A 22,511-nucleotide genomic window follows, 5' to 3' on the forward strand; every position below is an offset into this window, starting at 1 on the left:
GGGGTTGTTTAATGGATAGATGTCAATCAGAAAAGAGGTTTCTTAGTGATTTGCAAGTGACCTTGCCCTGTTTCATACTGTAAGCTCATAAAAGTAAACGAAGGCACAGAAAGCATAATATGAGGTTGGACATGCAAGAAATAAAAATCAAAGGATTGAAAGAGAGCATAAAGTTTCAGGACATATTTCAGGAGATGAACACAGTGGTCTAAAATTAACAAAATGAAATTCACTGCAGAGAAGCATAAAGTCCTTCCCTTAGGTTAAAACAATGGTACGAACAAGTCCAGCTTGGGATGTCATAGATTCTGGACACTGATCCCCTGTACCAGGCCTGCACTGGCTGCTCCCAGACCTTGGGAACATGAGTATTCATGGAACAAACGGATACACACGCCATTTGATCTGTTTAGGAAAATTTCCTTCCAGTGCCTTCAAGGGAAGATTGAATTTCCTAACTATTGCAAACTGCTGCTAATTCTATTCAGAGGTGAGCATCAGTGACACCAGCTAATCTAATTCCCCACCGGCTTGGAAAGCTATCTTCATCCTAGTATGGACATGAAAATTAAGCCCCATTACAGTCTACTATACCTAGCAGACCTCTGACGCCACCTGGATCCTCTTCAGAGTCACTTAGCTGTGACTCTCAGCACTGCCATCCCCAGCTGTCACGTAATATTCAAACCCTCTGGTCACTTTGCTTCTCATTAATTGTCACCCTGTCACCATTCTGTGTACTCTTTTGGAATTTTTGGCTTAACACAATTAAACCCTCCTACATTATTATTTTTAATTAGTTTTAATTTTATTATTAAAATTCATTAACTTGTACCAATTTTTAAGAGACCTCTTCAGGTTGACATGTATCCATTAACTTCGAGTTTCATAATTCTCACTCTTTCCATATGATTTAACATTGTTCTTCATTAAGCATAAATTACTCTTACTTACCTGCACTGCTTAACTATCAATGTACTAAAGTGTGGCCAAAAACTAAATTTCAACTTTAGTAGATAGATTTACAGTAGCTGTTGCTCTAAATCAGGAGTATTCAACCAACTTGTGCTTATTTAACTCAGTCTTTTTTAAAGGCAAGTTTGAAAAGTTTGAAAAACTTTTCAGTTTTTTTTTTTTAATTTTTATTTATTTATTTATTTATGGCTGTGTTGGGTCTTCGTTTCTGTGCGAGGGCTTTCTCTAGTTGTGGCAAGCCGTGGCCACTCTTCATCGTGGTGCGCGGGCCTCTTACTATCGCGGCCTCTCTTGTTGCGGAGCACAGGCTCCAGACGCACAGGCTCAGTAGTTGTGGCTCACGGGCCCAGTCGCCCCGCGGCATGTGGGATCTTGCCAGGCCAGGGCTCGAACCCGTGTCCCCTGCATTGGCAGGCAGACTCTCAACCACTGAGCCACCAGGGAAGCCCTCAGTCTCTTTTATTTAAAGATAAAATCTGTTCTAGTTCCAGCAAAATTTAACAATAGGTAATCCATATGCCTTTTACTTAGCAACTTACATGAATTTCTTAATAAAATTTTGCCAGAAATGTGATTTCCCTAATTTGTTAAAAAGATTTTCAGGCTAGATTTAAAATTTTTTTTTTTTTTTTTTTTTTTAAATTTTATTTATTTATTTATTTATTTATGGCTGTGTTGGGTCTTCGTTTCCGTGCGAGGGCTTTCTCTAGTTGTGGCAAGCGGGGGCCACTCTTCCTCGCGGTGCGCGGGCCTCTCACTATCGCGGCCTCTCTTGTTGCGGAGCGCAGGCTCCAGACGCGCAGGCTCAGTAGTTGTGGCTCACGGGCCCAGTCGCCCCGCGGCATGTGGGATCTTGCCAGGCCAGGGCTCGAACCCGTGTCCCCTGCATTGGCAAGGCAGACTCTCAACCACTGAGCCACCAGGGAAGCCCTCAGTCTCTTTTATTTAAAGATAAAATCTGTTCTAGTTCCAGCAAAATTTAACAATAGGTAATCCATATGCCTTTTACTTAGCAACTTACATGAATTTCTTAATAAAATTTTGCCAGAAATGTGATTTCCCTAATTTGTTAAAAAGATTTTCAGGCTAGATTTAAAATTTTGAATCAATTTGCTTAATAGACTAAGTACTAGTTCCTTCATCTATTTTTACTGTGTTCACTTCTGTATTTCTAAATAAGTTTCTCTGCTACTGATTGGTTTATCCTATTTAGCTACCATCTATTGATTGCTTGTAATGATAATTGAGGGTTTAGTTCTCTTTCAGTCAATCACCCTTCAATTTCACTCTCCTGGACCAATCATTCCCTCATTCGTTCATCAGCTCATCAATTATTTACTAAATACCAATTCAGCAACAGACCATGTTCTAGGCATTGAACATACAGCAATATTACTTACCTCATCACAGCAAACACAGAAATTCATTTTTCCATATTATACCACCAGATTGTGAGTGGTAAGGTCTCTGAGGAAAAATAGTGAAGAAGATGGTGCTATATATTTAAAGAGTGCTGCCTTTGATTTTCTAAGTAGACAATTATATTGTCAACAAATCATCAGGTTGGTGTCTTCCCTTTTGAAATCTCATACCTTTTTTCCTTATCTCATTACACTGAATTTTAATGAGCGTAAAATTTTCCCATAAAGTATGATGTCCCATATAAGATTTTTCTATCAGATTTTGCATTATGGGGTCAACGTTTTCTGAGTCCCTTTTTCCGTGATTTCTCTTTGTGTAGAATGCCCTTCCTCAACTCAGTGTCAGTCTCACCCGATTTGGTTGCCTCGACCGATAACTACGCTTTATTAGGATCCAGGCTAAAGCTCTATTTTTATTTTTAGTTTTTCTTTCAAAGTGTTTCTTGATTCTTCAGGAAAAGCTTACATTTTAACAAATTAGGAAATTTAACTAATTTGTCATATATACATTTACAATTTTTAGCAGTATGTACTCACGTTTGTGTCCATGAAATCTCAAAATGTCCCAGAAATCAATAAACAACCTACCGTTACTTGTTGAGCATAGGTAACGAGGAACTTGCACACAACCTTGCACATGGGGAGTGAAGGGTACATTACTCAGGGCAATGAGGCACGTGGATAATAGATTTACCACTTCAAGGTGAGCAGGGTTTTGAAACATGACCTTGGTTTGGGGGTCATTTTTGGTTTTTGTTTGTTTTTTGCATTTCTCTTTTGAACTGGAAAAATAAAACTCTGGATTTTCAGAGTTGAAAGAGGAAAAAGAAGTCTATGCTTTATCTACTAACTACTACCTCTCCTCATACTTTTTTCTACCAAATTGTTTTAAAGAAACTTCACTCTTCAAACCTTTGCCCTATCAGGTCCCTGTGAATGATCACGGGGTGAGGTAATACAGCTTAGACAGCCTGTAAGAGTGACTGCTTATAAGACTGACTGCTTGTAAGACTAACTTGTAGGTGAACTTGTTCTAGTGCTTTGCCCTGGGAGGGGTTTTGTTTCAAGGAAACATTGAAAACTGTCACATCACTAACGTGACCAGTGCCAGAGCATATTCACACTCTTTTGAAGATATTGGGGTCAAGCAACTTGTTGACAAAACTCCTGTTTGTGAGCAAAGGGGAGTGTATTTATGACATCCAAATGCATAGTTGTGTCAATATAAGAGGATGAATTTGTAAGGCTATCCCTTATCTCGGTAAGAAATATTATCTGGAAGCGTGACCCCATGTGTGGATGCAGTTTTTAACACTAATTCTCTGTGATTTGGAGAATCGGTTTTGCAAGCTTCACCAATATGAAATATGAGCCGCCAGCCTTGAAATATTATAAGCTGCTAGAATAAACACCATATGGGTTACCAAGATGATTTAGAAGAACAAACTTGTGTTTCGCGTATACAATCCTGTAAGTTAGATTTCCCTTTGAGCTAATAAATTTTTCCAATGCCTTTCTGACAACTGATAGACCAGTATCCCCTCCCAAATTAATTTTACTGAATGTAAATTATACCTTAATAGAAAAATATACAGTTAAATATATCTGAGAAAATATCAGTATATACAACATATTAATAAAATCATAGCTTATATTTAGGGATTTTCCAGTATTTATTAGGTTCCTCCCTACTCCCATTGTACAATGTATTTTCTTTCTCTGCTGGTGATCAAAGTCCGTGGACTTTGCCAGGAGAGTGACTCCTTGGAGTGGGTGAATAGTGTCCCCCAAATAGCCACTTCCACCTGGACGCTCAGAATATGACCTTATTTGGAAATGGAGTCTTTGCAGATGTCAACAATGAACTTAAGATGAAGTCAGACTAGGTTAGGGTGGACCCTAAATCCAATGCTGGGTCCTTACTAGAGGAAAGGACACACAGACACACACAAGGAAGAAGGCTATGGGAGAACAGAGGCAGAGATTTGAGGTGCAGCTGCAAGCTAAGGATGGCATGGAGGCACCAGAAGCTAGGAAGAGGCAAGGATAGATTCTTCCCTGGAACCTTCAAAAGGAGCAGAGCCCTGCTGACAGCTTGATTTCAGACTTCTAGACTCCAGAACTGTGAGAGGATACATTTCTGTTGTTTCTAATCCCCCCTGTATGCAGTGATTTGTGTTAATGCAAGCCTAGGAAATGAATACACTTCTCTTCTTGGCCAAAGGACCAGTAGGACAGCAACAGCTGGTGTGTCCCTGGTGGAAGTGTCCCTTCTTTGGGGACCAGGGTTTCAAAACCTGCAGAACCCAGCACTGCAAGGACAGAAAGCACAGTTTGTAAAATGAGAACCTCCTGTTTTTACCCCTTGATTCCTGACCCGTGTACTCTTCTTCTCAGAGACACATCGATATTGAAAGGCCTTTGACTCGAAGTGCATGCTGTGTCCTGGGAGAATAGCACCCACTGTTTGAGCATGCCGCCTCTGAGCTGGCACTCTAGCTATCTATCTATGCCTCTAGCAGCCCAGCCCAGCACTGTTTCGGACCAGCCGCCTCTGGGTGGTGAGGAATGTGAACTGAACAGTTGGTCCCATGGAAATGGGCCTCTTCCTGCACCTCCTTTGCTGTAAAGTGGATCCCCTTATGGGACACTATATTACGTGGGATCACAGGCTGCCACTGTGGTCCTGGCTAAGGCTCAGTGAGGGGGGGGCAACAAAATAGGGGAAACGAAGCATTTATATTAAAATATTCTTTTGCATTACTGATTAGTTAATTTAAATAATATGATTTTTATAAAATGTATGTTTTCACTAACATTTGACAACAGATGTAAAACATATATATTATGACTTTAACTGTCATTATATGGTGTCTATGTTTACTCCCCCATCTTTTTAGGGCCCAATATTAGAACTATCATTATCTTTACTATAATAATCATTACTCAAGAGTTTTATCTGATTACAGCATGTGAGGTATACCCTAGTGTATGCTTGTGATATGAAATTTGTTTTAATTCAAATCAATCAACATTTATTAAGTAACAATGGTACTGAGGAGGTGTCCATTTGAAATGTTCCGTCACTGAAGAAAAATTTTTAAAGTTGTATTAGCTATCTTTTTCTGTGTAACAAATTGTCACAGCATTCTGTGGCTTAAAACAATAGTAATCTTTTCTTTAAAATTTTTATTTATTTAATTTTTTTATTTTTGGCTGAGTTGGGTCTTCGTTGCCGCATGCAGGCTTTCTCTAGTTGCGGCGAGTGGAGGCTACTCTTCATTGCGGTGCACGGGCTTCTCATTGCAGTGGCTTCTCTTGTTGTGGAGCATGGGCTCTAGGCTCACGGGTTTCAGTAGTTGTGGCATGCGGGCTCAGTAGTTGTGGCACGCGGGCTCAGTAGTTGTGGCTCGTGGGCTCTAGAGCGCAGGTTCAGTAGTTGTGGCGCACGGGCTTAGTTGCTCCACGGCATGTGGGATCTTCCCAGTCCAGGGCTCGAACCTGTGCCCCCTGCATTGGCAGGCGGATTCTTAACCACTGTGCCACAAGGGAAGTCCTAGTAATCCTTTACTGACCTGCCAGTTTCTGCAGGTGAGGAACTGAAGGGGACTCAGTGAGGACAGCTGTCCTGTGCTCCATACACGGAGTCTCTGATGGAAGATGTGAAGGCTGTGAGCTCGGACCACTTGAGGCTAATCCGCCCATGAATCTGGGTTTGATGCTGGCTGTTGGCTGAAAGCTTAGCTGGCACCTTCAGCTGGGACACCTTCATGTGGTTTCCCCGTGTGGACCGGGCTTCCTCGCAAGATGGTGGCTGGTTCCCTGTGCGAAGAGGGTGAGAATGAGAGAGAATGAAAGAGAAAGAGTGAGAAAACCAGGAAGAAGCCGTGTTCTTTGAATGACCTTGCCTCAGAAGGTCAATGGCATCACTTCACCTTTATTCCATTGGTCAGTTGGGGCCAGAATCCCCCCCACCCCAGTTTCAGGGGGAGGAGACAGACCACTCTTGTCTGTGGGAAGAGCGCCTGTCCCACTGGAAGAAGAGGTGAGGGATAAGATAAAATACACTCCCACAGGGATGAAAGAACCCACATCAGTGTGCGTTTTGTGTGCCTGATACTGTATGAGTGTTTTAACCACATTTGTCATGGAATCCTGACATCACTTCCATGAGACAAATAATGAGTCTCTCTGTTTTGTTTTGTTTTTTTTTACTGTATTTAGGCAAAATCACATCAATGTATAATTATATAAAAATATTGGATGTTGCCGAATATTTTACACTCCAAGTCTTTTTACCCGAGGCTGATAACAGGGAACCGTTAGACCTTCACTCCTCCCCAGTTCCTGTTCACACCATAGGAGGGCAAGACACAGACAGTGCAAGTGTGTTCCTGATAAATCATTAATTTTTTGTGCTAGACTGCTGTTTTTATTAAATTCAATATTTGTGTATGTGTTGAGTGATTGTGTTCTTTTTTTTTTTTTTTTTGGAAAGGAAACGGGGGTTGAATCAGAAATCACATTTTTTTCAGGGATGCCACTAAACAGAAGACTTTTTAATCTGAGTCTGATTAAAATGTTTGTTGCCTGAAGGAAATGAGTTTTTTATTTCACATGATTATCACAGAAAGTCTTATCCTAAAAGGATATCATAAATCATTTGAATAAACTCCCTCATTTTGCATGTGAAGCCTAAAGAAGATAAGCTATTTGGCCAAGGTCGCAGGAGTTAAGATGAAACATCAGACCCAAGGTTATGCTTTAATTATAACTTATTTTTAATTAAAAAAAATTTAGAGAAATGAAATTATGCTTTAAGATACCACACTGATATTGACATGCTTCCTATTATTTGCTAGATTCATCATTGAATGATAGCGGACACTTGTTGAAGAACATTATCCAACATCAGTCAAAATGATTATGCAAAAATTTTAAATGTGGTGATAATTGCAGAAGGTAACTATGAAAAAGTATTTGCTGTTAATATTGTAAATTTCAGCCTGACATTTGATGCATCAACATTGTATTTTACAACCAGAATGCCACTCGAAGTTCTATATATAGTAAGTAGTCTAAATTTGCTGGAAAAAGGGAAGCACATGCATACACAGGTATTTCTGAATGTTGTTGGCAGCTTTACCAGAGCAAGTTTGTCTTTTAATTTTTGATTATTAAACAGCAGTTGAGTAGACATTTTCTCTGTATCAGACATGATTTATCTTTGTAAACATAATTTTCTTCCACAAGACAAAGAAACTACTAATGGTCATTTTTATTGCGCATAGTAAAAAAAAAGTAAAATTGATTACAGTTGTGAACAATAAGTAGTATACAAGACAGTCAAATCTGTATATATTTCACACATAAGAAAAAATATGGGACACTAGTGGATTTTATTGACAACTTCATAAAATAGCAGCCTTCCAAGACTGACATATTATTTATCTTAAAAATTCAAAATTAATCCTAGTGATGGGAATACTCTTTGTCTTATTTATTTTGTATAATTGACAAATAAAAATTCTAGGATGATCCAATATATGTATTTATTGTGAAGTGATTACCATAATAAACTTAATTAACATACCCATCACCTCACATAATTACTTTCTTCTGTGTGTGGTGAGAACACTTAACATCTACTGTCTCAGCAAATTTCAAGTACACAATACAGCAGTATTAACTATACTCACCATGTTGTACATTAGATCCATAGAACTTATTCATCTTATAAATGAAAATTTGTACCCTCTGACCAATATCTCCCCATTTCTTTCACCCCTCAGCCCCTGACAACCACTGTTCTACTCTATGGTTCTGTGAGTTTGACTTTTCTAGGTTTCATATATTAGTGAGATCATTCACTTATATGTTTGCTTATATATTTGAGTATTTGCTTTCTGTGTTTAGATTATTTCACTGAGCATAATATTCTGCAGGTTCATCCATGTTGTCAAAAATAGCAGGATTTCCTTTTTATGGCTGAATAATGGTCTACTGATTCCATTGTGTGTGTGTGTGTGTGTGTGTGTATTATATTTTCTTTATCCATTCATCTGCTAAAGAGACCCTTAGGTTGTTTCCATATCTTCGCTGTAGTGAATAATGTTACAATGAACACGGGAGTGCAGATATCTCTTTGAGATACTTATTTCATTTCCTTTGGATATATACCCAGAAGTGGGATTGTTGAATTATATAGTAATTCTATTTTCAATTTTTTGAGGAAACTCTGTCCTGCATTCCATAGAAGCTGTGCCAGTTTACATTCCCACAATAGTGTCCAAGGGTTCTCTTTTCCTTACACCCTTGCCTACACTTATCATTTATCTTTTTGATAATAGCCATCCTAACAGGTGATATCTCATAGTGTTTTTTATTTGCTTTTTCTTTATGATTACTGACGTTGAGCACTTTTTCATATACCTTTTTCATATGACATTTTTAGAAAAATACCTATTCAGGTCCTTTACTTATTTTTCAATCAGGATACTTTTTTTTTTTTGCTATTGAGTTTTGTGAGTTACTTAAATATTTTATATATTAACCTCTTCTCAGATATATGGTTTGTGTATATTTTTTCCCCATTTTGTATGTTGACTTTTCATTCTGTTGATTGTTACCTTTGTTGTGCAGAAACTTTTTAGTTTGATAAAGTCCCAATACTCTCTCTCCTAAACATACTCAAGAATATCTGATGTGAAAGGAGATTTTTTCAACTCTATCTCATGATCTGTTAGAAATAAGTTTACATTATTTAAATTAAACTATGACTAAAATCCTGCTTTTAAAAATTGGAATAGATTACCAGGAATGCTGATGTTCGTTTATGAATTGATGTATCAGCATACATGGAAGTCTCAGTCAGATAACCAGCACATAGTTAGAATGGGCAGAATGTGTCATTAGAATATAGTGTTTAGCCTCGATATTATGTAATCAATAAAGTTGAAAACTCACAACCTGAGTTCATGTATAATTACCCAAAACTGCTTGGGTTTGCTATGGACTAAGTTGTGCCTCCCCCCACCACCACCACTTCAATTCACATGTCGAAGCCCTAACCCCCACGTGGTATTTGGAGATTAGAGCTTTAGGGAGGCAATTAAGGTTAAATGAGGTCATAAGGGTTGGGCCCTAATCTGATGGGATTGGTGTCCTTATAAGAGGAGGAGGAGGTGACACCAGAGAACTCTTCTGTCTCTCTGTCTCTTTCTCTCTCCCCCTCTCCTGTCTTGTGTGTGTGCACATGAACTGAAGAAAGATCATGAGAGGACACAGCAAGAAAGTGTCCATCTGTAAGCCAGGAAGAGAGGTCTTACTATAAACTGACTCTGCTGGACCATCACCTGGGACTTGCAGCCACATGAACTGTGAGAGAATGAATTTCTGTTCTTTAAGTTACCCAGACTGTGGGATCTTGTTATGGCAGCCCAAGCAGACTAATACAGGTTTCTCAACAGACCAGACAGAATAACTGCATTATTGCACCAATAATCTCTCATTTATGAGAAAAATATCAGTCTTTTTTTAAAGTACAATTTTTTCATCCTTAGAGTTCATAAATCCCATTCACATATTATGTAACAATAACTAGAAAAATATGGGTGGTTGAAACAGGAAAATAGAATTAAAGTGGATTGTGAGCAGAAATAGTGGATGGTGTGTTTTACAGCACACCATAGGAGAGAGGAATCTGGGTTAAAATCATCAGAGACTTGGATTTGCATTTTCAACTAACAGGGAAGTAAAGGGATATAAAAGAGAGGCTTATCATTAAAAAACCTGCCTATCCTTGCTGGAAAGTCACATTGAATGACATTGTTATATAATTTAGGTATTGATCTGCTATCCAATGTAGTAAATTTACTAGCATATTAACTCACCTTATTAATTCCTCATCCATGATCTAACCATTTTCCACTCTCCGGGAGTAGCTCATCCTCAGCAGATTCTAAGTGAGGCCAATGGTGGATGAGCTTGGACTGAGGCGTGTTCTCCCTCCCTCAGCTTTGCTGCACCACTTTGCCTGCTCTGGAGATCATGGAATCTGATATTCTTCTCATCCATTCTACACCATTAAGTGGCAGGCTGGTCTTTCTCAGCTGACTGAAGCATGTGAGCAAGCTAAAGGAAACAATGGCATAATTGTTGATTAACACGAAGATACATATAAGAGAATGAGGAAAACTTCAATGTCTCAAAGTCGTATTTTCATTAAAACAGGTAATAAATAGAATCTAGGGTTGGGATATTGTTTAGGTGACAGAGTAAAGTTAGAAATATTTTTAATATTTTAAAAAGTATCACAAACTATAAATGCTATGTCTCTATGTCTATTTTGTGTGTAAAGAAACCTAAAATAAACATATTTGCTGTTAAATTATAAGGCTACGTTTATATTTAATTTCCATTTAAGGATTTCTCTTCTATTCCTTTCATCTCATAAAACAAACAACCCATCACCTCCACAGGTACCACCCCCAACACACAGGGAATGCACACATGTGCACACACACACACAAACTCACTCACACACTTCTTGTATGTGATGTGTGGTCACAGACTTACCATAGGCCTACTAGGACTCTAGGTAAGAGGACCAAGTTTTGGGTCTCCAAAAGGATGAAAATACATGGTCACACAAAAACATGTATACACATATTCATAGCAGCATTATTCATAATAGGTAAAAAGTGGGAACAACCCAAATGGCCATTAGCTGACAAACAAAATGCAGTACAATTGACCCTTGAACAACAGGTCTGAACTGTGCAGGTCCACTTATACACAGATTTTTTCCATAGTAAATACTACAGTAACTACACAATCCAAGATCCTACTTTGTTTATTGGTGTCTATACCCTTTCCATATAAATAGGCTTGGGGAATAAGGGTTTCAAGAGGATCCAAACTTTACATTCTGAACAATCTGAAAGATCATACTTTTCATTCATATATTCGATCTTGATATGAAATGAAAATTAGGTTAGATCACATTTAGTAGTTAAAAAGTTATTGTATGAGGTGATATCTCTAAAAATAGACTTAAATATGCTTTTGAGTTAGAAGATAAAAATCCAACCAGTTAAAGAAAAGCTGTTAAGTTTCAGGATTTTTTTATTCTATAAATTACCACAAAAAGCAACATAATCAAAAGGAACACTGGAACAAATTACAAACGAGTTAGTATTGTATTTTGCTCTCAATTCTATAGCAAATATGATTCCTAATAGCAAAAGAAATATTTGACACAGACTTTTGTTATGAACATGGATACTAAACCAAGGTCTATAAAACTATAACAGCTTTTAAATAGATTTTTTTCATATGAAATTATTTTCAGCTTTTATTCAGTTTTATGGATCCAATACACATTGATAAAAGAAGTCACAATAATTGAAAATGAGTACTTAGTGATACAGCATCTTTCACAAGACATTTTGCAACCTTTAATACCAGTGAACAATAAATGATAAAAATTTATACTTATATCATGCCCACTGGATAACTACCAAGCCAAAATTGTTTCAGTAAATAAAGTGTCAAGGTCAACAGGATAATGATGTTATAAGCCCATGTTTAAAGTTAATTTATTAGTATAAAGACAATAGTATTCAAACACTATGATGCTAGTTTTTTGGGGCAAAAATATGTCTGATTCAAGCTTATCTTTTTTTTTTTGAATTTTTGAATTTTATCTTATTTATTTTTTTATACAGCAGGTTCTTATTAGTTACCTATTTTATACATATTAGTGTCCAGCTTATCTTTTATACCTAATTTAGGAAATATTCACCTGAGAATCATTTTTCTTCTATTCAAGTTTCCTGAGCTTATTGAAGCCACTGCTCTTTTGAAATCCTTGGTGTAGAGCTTCACTTTTTCCTGTTTAAACCAAGAAGTTTGCATGAGTTGCAAAAGCTTAACTGATGAATCAGCAGGGAGAATTACAGGTTGCCCAGGGACAGAAAATTAATAAGAAAATGTGCTGGTAGCATAGGATGGGAGCGATACTGTTTTGGTTTAGGCCTATCACATGTGTTGTCTTAGGCAATTGATCCCAAGTTCTTCAATTTATAGATGAAAAAAAAAAAAAAAATAGAGGCCCAGGGAGGGAAGAAATTGTCCCAAAGACAAGGAGGTAGTTAGTGGGAGAACTCTGAGGTTCTGTCTGCACTCTAGGGCCTGTCTTTCTGCCTTACCGTCTTATGAAGGCCCAAGGTCTACAATTAGGATGCATTTTGGAGACATACATAGAGGTCAAGCTACTAGCTGTTTTATCTCCTAACAGGAGAAACATTATTGAAGTAAACGAAATTAAGGTGACATTAAATTTTATATGTATATTATAAATTATATATAATATATATACATGATACAAATCTAATAAATCTAACATTATATAAATAAACTACATTTATATATTACATATAAATGTTCTATGATATAGTTATAATTTTTATATTATTTATATATTATAAAATGTGAGGAATTCAAGCAGAATAAAGACTTCTTGAGTAGCATTCACAATGATACATAGAACCAATACACATTGGTCATGCAATAAATAAATATCTTCCTGGGTATACAGATTAGCATGGAATTAAACCACATTAGATTGCTAAATCAAATAATTTCATTTTAAAATTGTAACTTTTTCATATTACTGAAAAGTTAAAAATAGTTTTAAAAGAGAATCACTCATTTGTTTTTTATATGCTAAATTCCTCAAAAAAAAATTGTGGCAAAATGAGAGATCCCTGAAGTTAGTTACACAGAAGCATACAATATAAAAAGGGGAAACACTATGGTTTAGAATCTAATGCCATGACATGAAGTGCAATGCCATATTTTTAAGAGGATTCTGGAGCCAGACTATCTCAGTGCAAATCTTGACCTCACCAGTTACTAGCAGCACAAATTTGGACAAATTTAAGCTATCTTTGTCTCAGAAAAGGAGAATAATAATGGTACCTATTTCACAGGGTTTTGTAAAGATGAAATGAATCTACACACACCCACACACACACAAACCCACACTTCACAGTTCTGTGGCAATCCTGAAAATGTGCCTTGTATTAGTGTGTTCTGGTTGCCCTGACAAAATACCACAGTCTGGGTGGCTTAAACAACAGAAATTTATTACTCACAGTTTTAATGGCTGGAATTCTGACGTCAAGGTGTCGGCAAGTCTGATTTCTCCTGAGGCCTCTCTCTTTGGCTTGCATGTGGCCGTCTTCTTGCCGTGTCCTGACGTGGCCTTTCCCCTGTGCACATGCACGCCTGGTGTCTCTTCTTTTTATAAGGACACTGGTTGCATGGGAATAGGGCTCTATCCTAATGGCCGCACCCCAACTTAATCACCTCCAGAAAGGCCCTATCTCCAAATACAGTTATATTCTAAGGTACTGGGGGTTGGGACTTCAACATGAATTGTGGAGAGACACAATTCAGCCCATAGCTAACCTCTTGGATCTTCTACCTTGCAGAAGGTAATTGGCCAAAGGCCCAAGCTGCTACAATTCTGAAACCCCAAATATGTTCACTCTGAGGCCACTCTTCCAACAGGCAGCTCCTCTGGGCCAGTGGCCAAGTGTGACAGAAACACTGAAGGCCATTGTTTCAGGACTTGAGGACTCCCCTTAGCTTTATGGAAATGTTCTTAGAACAGCATTCATGGCTGTAAGCTAAATTCTTCCTCCATCCCTCTCTCCTTCCCTCCCTCCCTTCCTCCCTTCCATCCTTCCCAGGGGCCAGACCAGCATCGCTGCCCGAGGGCTCTCCTGACCCTCCCCAGTTCTCTTCCCACTTTCCTGCACAGCTGCTTTCCCTAGTGAATCTCTTCTGTGTCTGATCCCATTTTTCTTCTCAGAGGGTCTGGACTAACTCCATGCATAACGCCCAGTCCGTGTATATACTCTGCATACGGCAGAGACTCAAAGTCAGGGAGGGGAGAGGGAACGCTGTATTGATTTAAAAGGAAGGCTTCAGGTGTGCTCTGATTGCGGGTGTAGACATGGAGAAGCTGGAGGTGAGCTAGCTAAAAGTAACTGGCTTGACTTAGAAGTGGTGACAGAAAACAGGGAAGTTGGCAATTACTGAACAAGTCCTTAATGTTTTGGGCTGATTGCTTTAGAGGTTGTGGTTTGGCTTCCTGGGTTAGTAGTTACAGGGGATGTGGGTCAGAGTTCTGTTGTTATATATGGTCTAGTCATTGTCTATTTGTATATTCAAACATTCATTTGTATATGCAAGTCTTAATCCCCCCTCTTGCTCGTGAGAAGTTGAACAGTTCAGGGAAGGCTAAATTTCTAGAACTTTATGGCTTGGGGGGTGGTCCATATTTCTCCTTAGTCAACTGTATTTAGAGATCTTCTTGACCTTTTTGTTGTTGTGTCATCATGGAGATTACCTGGCAAGAGAGCAACTGCACAGAAGATTTAAGATTCTGGGATAGAATGCATCAGACCAGCGTCAGGACCACTATCACACACACACACACACACACACACACACACACACACACACACACACACACACACCAAGAACAAATAACATTCCCTGTAAGATACTTTGGCACCAGTAACCCCAATTGCCCAACTCAGGCCAAGAAAACAAACCCTATAGGGCATGAGAATCAACCTTAGAGAGCCAAGTAATTTTTTCCTTAAGGCGATGTATAGCCTGTTATACCTCACCTGTTTCATTGATCCAAATACAACACAAAATATTAGCAATGGCGCAGACACCACCACGACTCGCCAACAATAAATCTAGAGCAAAATAATTGTTCATCATGACTTTTGCCAACATGTTGAGACTGATCTGCGTTCAATTTATGGCAAAATGTTATCATTAATTATATTTGTCAAAGTTAGCGATCAATTTATTACAGTCTTTTCTGTTTGTATAATTCTCTTCCTTTGGGAACACTGCTCTAATTTTTCGCAGAAACAATGAGTCAGTATTTCTCCCAGGTAGATTGCCTGCATAGTCAAGAATGGCCTTGTTTTGAAGCTCATGTCTTGTTTGGAATCTCCTGCCTTGGTTATTTATGGGATTAGTGTCTCTGTGTATAGACAAATTTTGAAATACTATCCTGAAGTGCAGGAAGCTTTAGTCTGAGACAAACAGGTCCATGTATCTTGATCACAAAGGAAGGTAATACTTGGTCGGGATACATGGAGATGGAGGAGAAAAGATACTTATTATTACATAAGGTCAGAACCAAGGTCTTACATTATCTGGGCTACATATTTGGATCTCTATCAGTGTCTTCTAGGTGGCAAATAATTAGCTTATTGTCCTATGAAGGTTGTTGAATTCAAATTTAGAATTACCTAGGGTCTGACAAACAGATTGTAACAATTGGCTTTTTTTCCGGTTATAGATGGATTTGTTTAAGGTCATTTGCCCATGGAGGAGCAAGTGGAAATACCATCAGCTGTAATTCTCTAAGGTTTCATTTGATGAGACCAGAGTTGCCCAAAGGCAATATATCAGGGGGTCTGGTGATGGACAACTGATCCAGCAGTCTGTAAGACTGAGGGCATTGGATTTCTGAGAATCCTTAGCATGGGACCTTCTCTTGGAATAGTCTTCGAATTGTGTGGAATTCTGAACTGATTCTTTAATTGTGAAATGTCAACTTAAGGATTGACTCCCTGAAATTTCACTGCTGTACTTGTTGTTAACAGTAAGATAACAATAGGATATTTGTTGTTAACTGATAAGATACAATAGCTAAAATATACTCAAATCCCCTGGAGAGTGGGAGGTGGATAAAATCCATCTGATGGTGTTCAAAGGTCAGTTCAAGAGCACTTCTTCTCTGATGTGTCTTCTAGTACATGAAATCTTCTGGTTGAACATTATGAAGAGATTGTTCAGGAAGATATTATGGGAAGCTGAGCTTAACCTGTTGGTGATAGGACTGGCTAGAGTACATGAGTCCCTTGGAACATTTTGCCATGTCTTCATGCAGCAGGGAAGAGTCTAGTAAGAAGCTGAAATTCCTACAGGCACCAGTCTTCCAGCTACCAATTCATAGGAAGATAATGGATATGTCTCTGAGGGAAGGAACCATATGGCCATAAAGGCTAGTGGGCGGTCCTTTGGAAAAAGGAGCTTCAGGGTTTCTGAAAGCTTTGCTAATTCTAATGTAAGGATGTCATTGGTTCTTTCAACCTTCCCAGAAGATTGTAGGTAATAATGGCAGTGTAGTATTTGAGTAAGTGTTCATGCCTTACAGAGGTTTTTGTTTTGTTTTGTTTCTGTTTTTGTTTTTGTTTTTTGTAATGCATCCTGTAAAGTTAGTATAGTCTCAGTCTCTTCATAAAAACTTGGTATGCCCCTGGTTGGAAACAAAATCAATCCATCCTGAAAATATACATATACAATTACTGAACAATGACCTTGAATAAGAATCCATCTCAAGGTGTTCAGAGGGACCTAAGAAGCTTTGGTTCATGACTGTGTGTCACCTTTACACTTATGCTGTTGACAGTTGACAGTTGACATAAGCCATGAAAATATGTCAGCTATCTTTTTAAACTTTCTCCACTAAGGTTGATTGAAGAAAGTAATCAATTTATATATATCATGACAAGAAGTTTCATAGAGAAATTTAGCTAATCTCCGTTTAAAATCATCTGGTACCACCAAGAGTCTATTTTGGGAGTGAGATTACCAGAGTGAAGGGTACAACCAGATCATTTCATTCTTCTTTTTCAAAATCAGAGACTAAACATTGTATTCTATAATGGCCTCTTTGAATCTCTCCAGAGATTTATCCTTTGAGGGTTTAGATAGAATTGTAACTGGTTAAGCTTACCTGTTTGGCTGGAGAATTTCTTTTAGTTTCCATATTATTTTTTTTTTATATGGGCTTAAAGCTTTACAAGAGCCGTCTCTCTAGAAGTAGGAGTACAGCTAAAAGTTTCTTGACTTGCAGTCCATTTTTGTTTTCAGTGGGTGTTCCAGTTAATGAGAAAACTTTTTGTTTCCAGAGCATCCCAAAGTCATGTACTACTCCAAAAACATGCCTGCTATCAATATGTATATGCACTCTGAACTTTGGCTTATTGAAAAGTTCTAGCAAGTTCAATAAGTTCTTCCATCTGGGCAGATTTTATCTCAGGTAGAAGACTGTATCTAAAGGAGAGTTTATTATTTTTTTTTAAAGATGTTTTTTGATGTGGACCATTTTTAAAGTCTTTACTGAATTTGTTACAATATTGCTTCTGTTTTATGTTTTGGTTTTTTGGCTGCAAGGCATGTGGGATCTTAGCTCCGCAACCAGGGATCGAACATGCACCCTCTGCATTGGAAGGTGAAGTCTTAACCACTGGACCACCAGGGAAGTCCCTAAAGGAGAGTTTAAATTAGTGGTAGCATATAGTTTGATAACCTTCAGACTCGGTTTTGAAGTAGGACACACCAACAAGTAATATTAGGTCAGTGTTCTCAATGGGAGCCTCTGATACATCTAAGTGAGGTACCAAAAGTTTCCTAACCCACATAAGATAATCCCAAGGTCCCTCTTCTTCAGATAGGGGTTTGAGAATGGTGGGACTCAGGATGTTGTAGTGGTGAATAGTAATATAAGAGGAAGAAAGTAACAGAATCTCACAGCATCAATTAGCTGGCTGTTGTGTGGCTACTGACTGAGAATCAGAAGGTGAAGTACGGAGCCTAGAGCTAGTTTAGCACAAGTATTGACGAGTTTTTAGTGGTAGCTATTGCCGTAAGATGGGTGTGAGGGGCGGTTGGAGATAAGCCTTTGCAACTGGGTAAAAGGTGAGACTATATGTAGTAAGTGATGAATTTTTGATTGTTCCCATAAACCATCAAAAGGGCAGAAAGGGTTGTCCAAATCACTCATGCACAGGTAGGCAAAAATAAATAAATACATGAAAATAAAAAGTATTTTGTAGTTAAGGAAGCTTTTAAAGAAACTCCTTAAGGTTCTAGAAGACCTGTTCATATTTGGGTTCCCAAAGCCATGGGTCTCTTACTGAGGCAATTAACAAAGGAGAGCTGCAGTCTCAGAGAAATTTGGTTGCCAGTGTCTGCAACACACAGTTAAACCTAGAAATCTTCCCAACTGTTGTTATGTTAGAGCTCTAGGATAAGTGTGGATAGTCTTTAGTCTGTCGAGAGAGAATTTTTTTTTTATTCCATAGATATAGGTCATGGCCTAAATAATGGACTGTGTTTTGGTAAAATTGTAATTTATCTTCTGCAAATTTATGTCTTTTTTTCTTCTAACCTTGAGAGCAAGAAAATGGGATGCTTTTAATAGATTTCCTTGTTCTTTCAACACAGTAGGAGATCATCTACTTATTGTATCAGAACTGAACCACAAAGGAAATTTAGGTCTTTTAAGTCTTGATCGAGGGCCTCAGAAAAATAGGAGGGGCCTTCAGTGAATCCCTAGAACATAAGTGTCCAGGTATATTGTTGTCCTCCCCAGGTAAAGGTGTAAAGCTCTTGACTATCCTAGTCTACAGGCACACTGCAAAAGGCACATTCTATTACAATGAAATAAGTGGCTCCAGAGGAACTGAAGACAGGATGATATTTGGGATAGGTACCACTGGGAATTGAGGGGTAACAATTTTGTTTATGGTCCTGATTGAAAAAATCAGTATCTTCAGTGGTTTTTTTTTGGTTTGTTTGTTTGTTTTACTGGCAGGACAATCTTTATTCCAGTATCCCTTCTGTTACGATATTTACAGGCATTCTGAGAATAGTTGAGGACCCCAACACAAAGAGCAGATTTCAGACCTGGTGTTGACATACCACATCGATGCAGACTTGACAAGCTATGAGAGGCAAGGCACAAGGGGATGCCATGGGTCCTGCACCTGTTTGAAGGCTGGGATCTGAGGATGAGCAGCGCAGAAATTTTCTCCAGGAAGAACGGAAATAAGTAAGTTCCACCCAAAGGAGAAAAACAGAAGCTATTTACTCAGAGCTTGCTGAAGCAAAGGGGGTTGGCCACCATCACTTGCATTTGGCAGAGACTCCAAGGCCGGCATGGGAGTGGGCAAGTTTTATAGTGTAAAAGGAGAAGACTTCAGATGTGCTCTAACTGGACGCTGTTGGCGTGGGGAAGCTGAACACAGGTAACTAGAAGTGGGGCACCTCATATGATTGCTTAGAGGAACATATTTGGCTTTCTTTGGTTGGTCCTGCTTCCTAACGGGGACAAAAATGAATAAAGCTGGCAGTCATTGACCAAGTCCTGATCTTTCTGGGTCTAAAGCTTACAGAGGTTGGTGTGTGGCTTCCGGAGCTGGTTGCTGCAGGGGTGGTGATTCAGACTTACATTGTCATACGTGGTCTGACTAGCGTCCATTTGTATATTTAGCCTCTCATTCACCATTAGCAGTAATATTATCAGCAAACTATTATGTTGCAAAGAAAGAAATTTTGTTGCGCAGAAATAAGCAAAGATGGGAGCAGAAACTTATAGAGCGCATAATCCACTCCTCTTAATTTGCCTTATAAAAACATGCATAAAATCCTTGGCACAGATTTTGAAATGATTAAATATCGTAAACACGTTTTGAAAGTCTGCCTATAAAAATCTCTCAATACTGTCTGTCCCTGCCACGTAGGAGTTCAGCCCAGAGTAACCATAACCTACTAAAAAATTCCTTGTAAGAATTACCCTCAAAAGGAAGGGCCAACTTTGTCTTTCTTTTTATATATCCCCCCAGAAGTTTCATTAGATCACGATTTCACATATCTCTATGTGGATTTTAAATTCCTGCTCATATTTTGTAATGGAATTGTTTACATGTCTCCTAAAATTTGGATGCATATCTTACTAACCTTCATTCTTGAGTGTCCCATCTGAAATTGCCCTCTTTTCCAGACTAGGTTTCTTTTCTTGTATGTCTGATTCCTCTCCTCACAAACCTTTCAGTCGTTCAGTTCCCAAAACATTGATTCCCACCCTTACCTCCAATATCTCATCATCAGCGTCTGGGTGCAGCTAAATCTACCTTTAACGTTTATCTTGAGACTGTTTCTTTCTCTTTTCTTTCACTGACACTTCCTTAATTTGGGTTCCCATTAAATTTCAAATAGTGTCGTGCTTTCTCACCTTCCAGCCATGCTCCACCTGATTCAGCATAATCATTGCTGTCAGGTTAATTTTCCTTAAGGCTATACCTGACCATTTAACTCTGCTGTTGAAAAACTTCACTTTGATTTTACAGAGGAAAGCCCAAACTACGCAACCATGTGGTACACTATACTCTTCTTCATCATCCTCTGATACTCCCTTTTCCAATTTATGAGCTCCTATAACTCTTACTTGGGGCCTAGCATGTTATTTTCTAATCTCAACTCCACATCACACATATCTATGTACACGTCCAAAGTGTCACGTTGACAGAAAGATTTGTGAGTAGCACATCCAAGTCTGACTCAGTTTTCTTCTCTTCAGAATTTAGAATAATGGACAGCATTTATTAAACAATAAAATTGAATAATTGAGTCAATAAACATGTAGATATCATAAAAATGCAATGATAATGGCAAAATATAAACTTTGATAAATGCTATGATTGTGGCAACGTTAGATGCTCTAGTATCATAGTGGTTAATTTCTATAGTGAATATGCTGAACAGAGTTTGGATTTGAAGTGAATCTTGAATGAACGATAGGATTTTCTTCACAGGAATAAGGGAAAACACCATGCTAGCGACTCGGAATAACTTCAGGAAAGTTTTCATATCAGTTACAGTGAGCATCTTTTTAAAAAATTTTTATTGAAATATAGTTGATTTACAACGTTGTGTTTAATTTCTGCTGTCCAGCAAAGTGACTCAGTTATACATGTATCTATTCTCTTTCATATTCTTTTCCATTATGTCTTATCACAGGATATTGGCTATAGTTCCCTGTGCTGTACAGTAGGACCTTGTTGTTTATCCATCCTATTTATGCCAGTTTGCATCTGTTAATCCCAAACTCCAAGTCTTTACAGTGAGTACCTTAATCTAGTTAGATAAAAGAGAATCTTGAGTATCATTGAATGAATCCTTATTTTCCGCCATCCCTTCGTTTCCTTCTAAAGTATTGAGATGGGTACAGGAAAAAACAATGCTGCAGATAAGAAACTAGAAATTAACTGGCACAATAATATGAACATATGATTTAAATTTAAATATTTTGCACTGTGATAAACATTAGTAATTAAAGTTGTAAAAAATAGCTTTAACTCTGCAGTGACAGAAAGAGAATAAAGCAGGATCTAAGACATATGTTTCTTTGACCTGATTTCAAGAATAAACACTTGTTTACTGTGGAAAGTTTTGTAAGGAAGAGCTTTTAAGATATCACTTTAGAGACTTTCTGATGAGATCTGTGTTTTACTTTGGCATAAACAAAATACATATGCACGATTGGTTCTATCTTTTTTCTTCTTTAATTTATAGTAAGGGGGAAATGTTTTAAAGAGTTCCTTAACTCTTTAACTAAACCTTAATGAACGAGACTACTTCTTTGTAAAGCAAATGGGTAAGCTTGAAAGTACCATGAAGATAAGAGAATTTTTAGTCTTCCTAACAAAATTGCTTTCTCTCTTATGCTGGGAACCGTCGTTTACTGTGCCCTGTAATGATTTTGAACACTGCTAGCTGGAGGGAGAGATGAGAGTCAGTTGGATCAATATCTGGAGAGGAAGCTCTTGGGTAAAAACAAACTGCATAGCTATGATATCTCGGATTGCTTTTCCATGGTGGGAATTTTTAACCAGTGGAATCATATTCCAGGAAATGTGGAAATGGCTATGACTCATGTGAACCCAGACAGCATTTACCCAGGTGACTCCATTTATTTTATGAGCATGTAGTCACTTTTCTTAGAGGTCAGAAGTTCTAAGTCATGGAGCTTCAAATCATTCTCACCTTGAATAGACATGTGGTTGCCAAGGGGGAGGAGGGATGGGGGAACGATGGATTGGGCGTTTGGGATTAGCAGATGCAAGCTAGTACATACAGAATGGATAAATAACAAGGTCCTATTGTATAGCACAGGGAGCTATATCCAATATCCTGTGATAAAGCATAATGGAAAAGAATATTAAA

This window comes from Balaenoptera borealis, assembly GCF_965194805.1.
Source record: "Balaenoptera borealis genome assembly, chromosome: 2".
Classification (NCBI taxonomy): domain Eukaryota; kingdom Metazoa; phylum Chordata; class Mammalia; order Artiodactyla; family Balaenopteridae; genus Balaenoptera; species Balaenoptera borealis.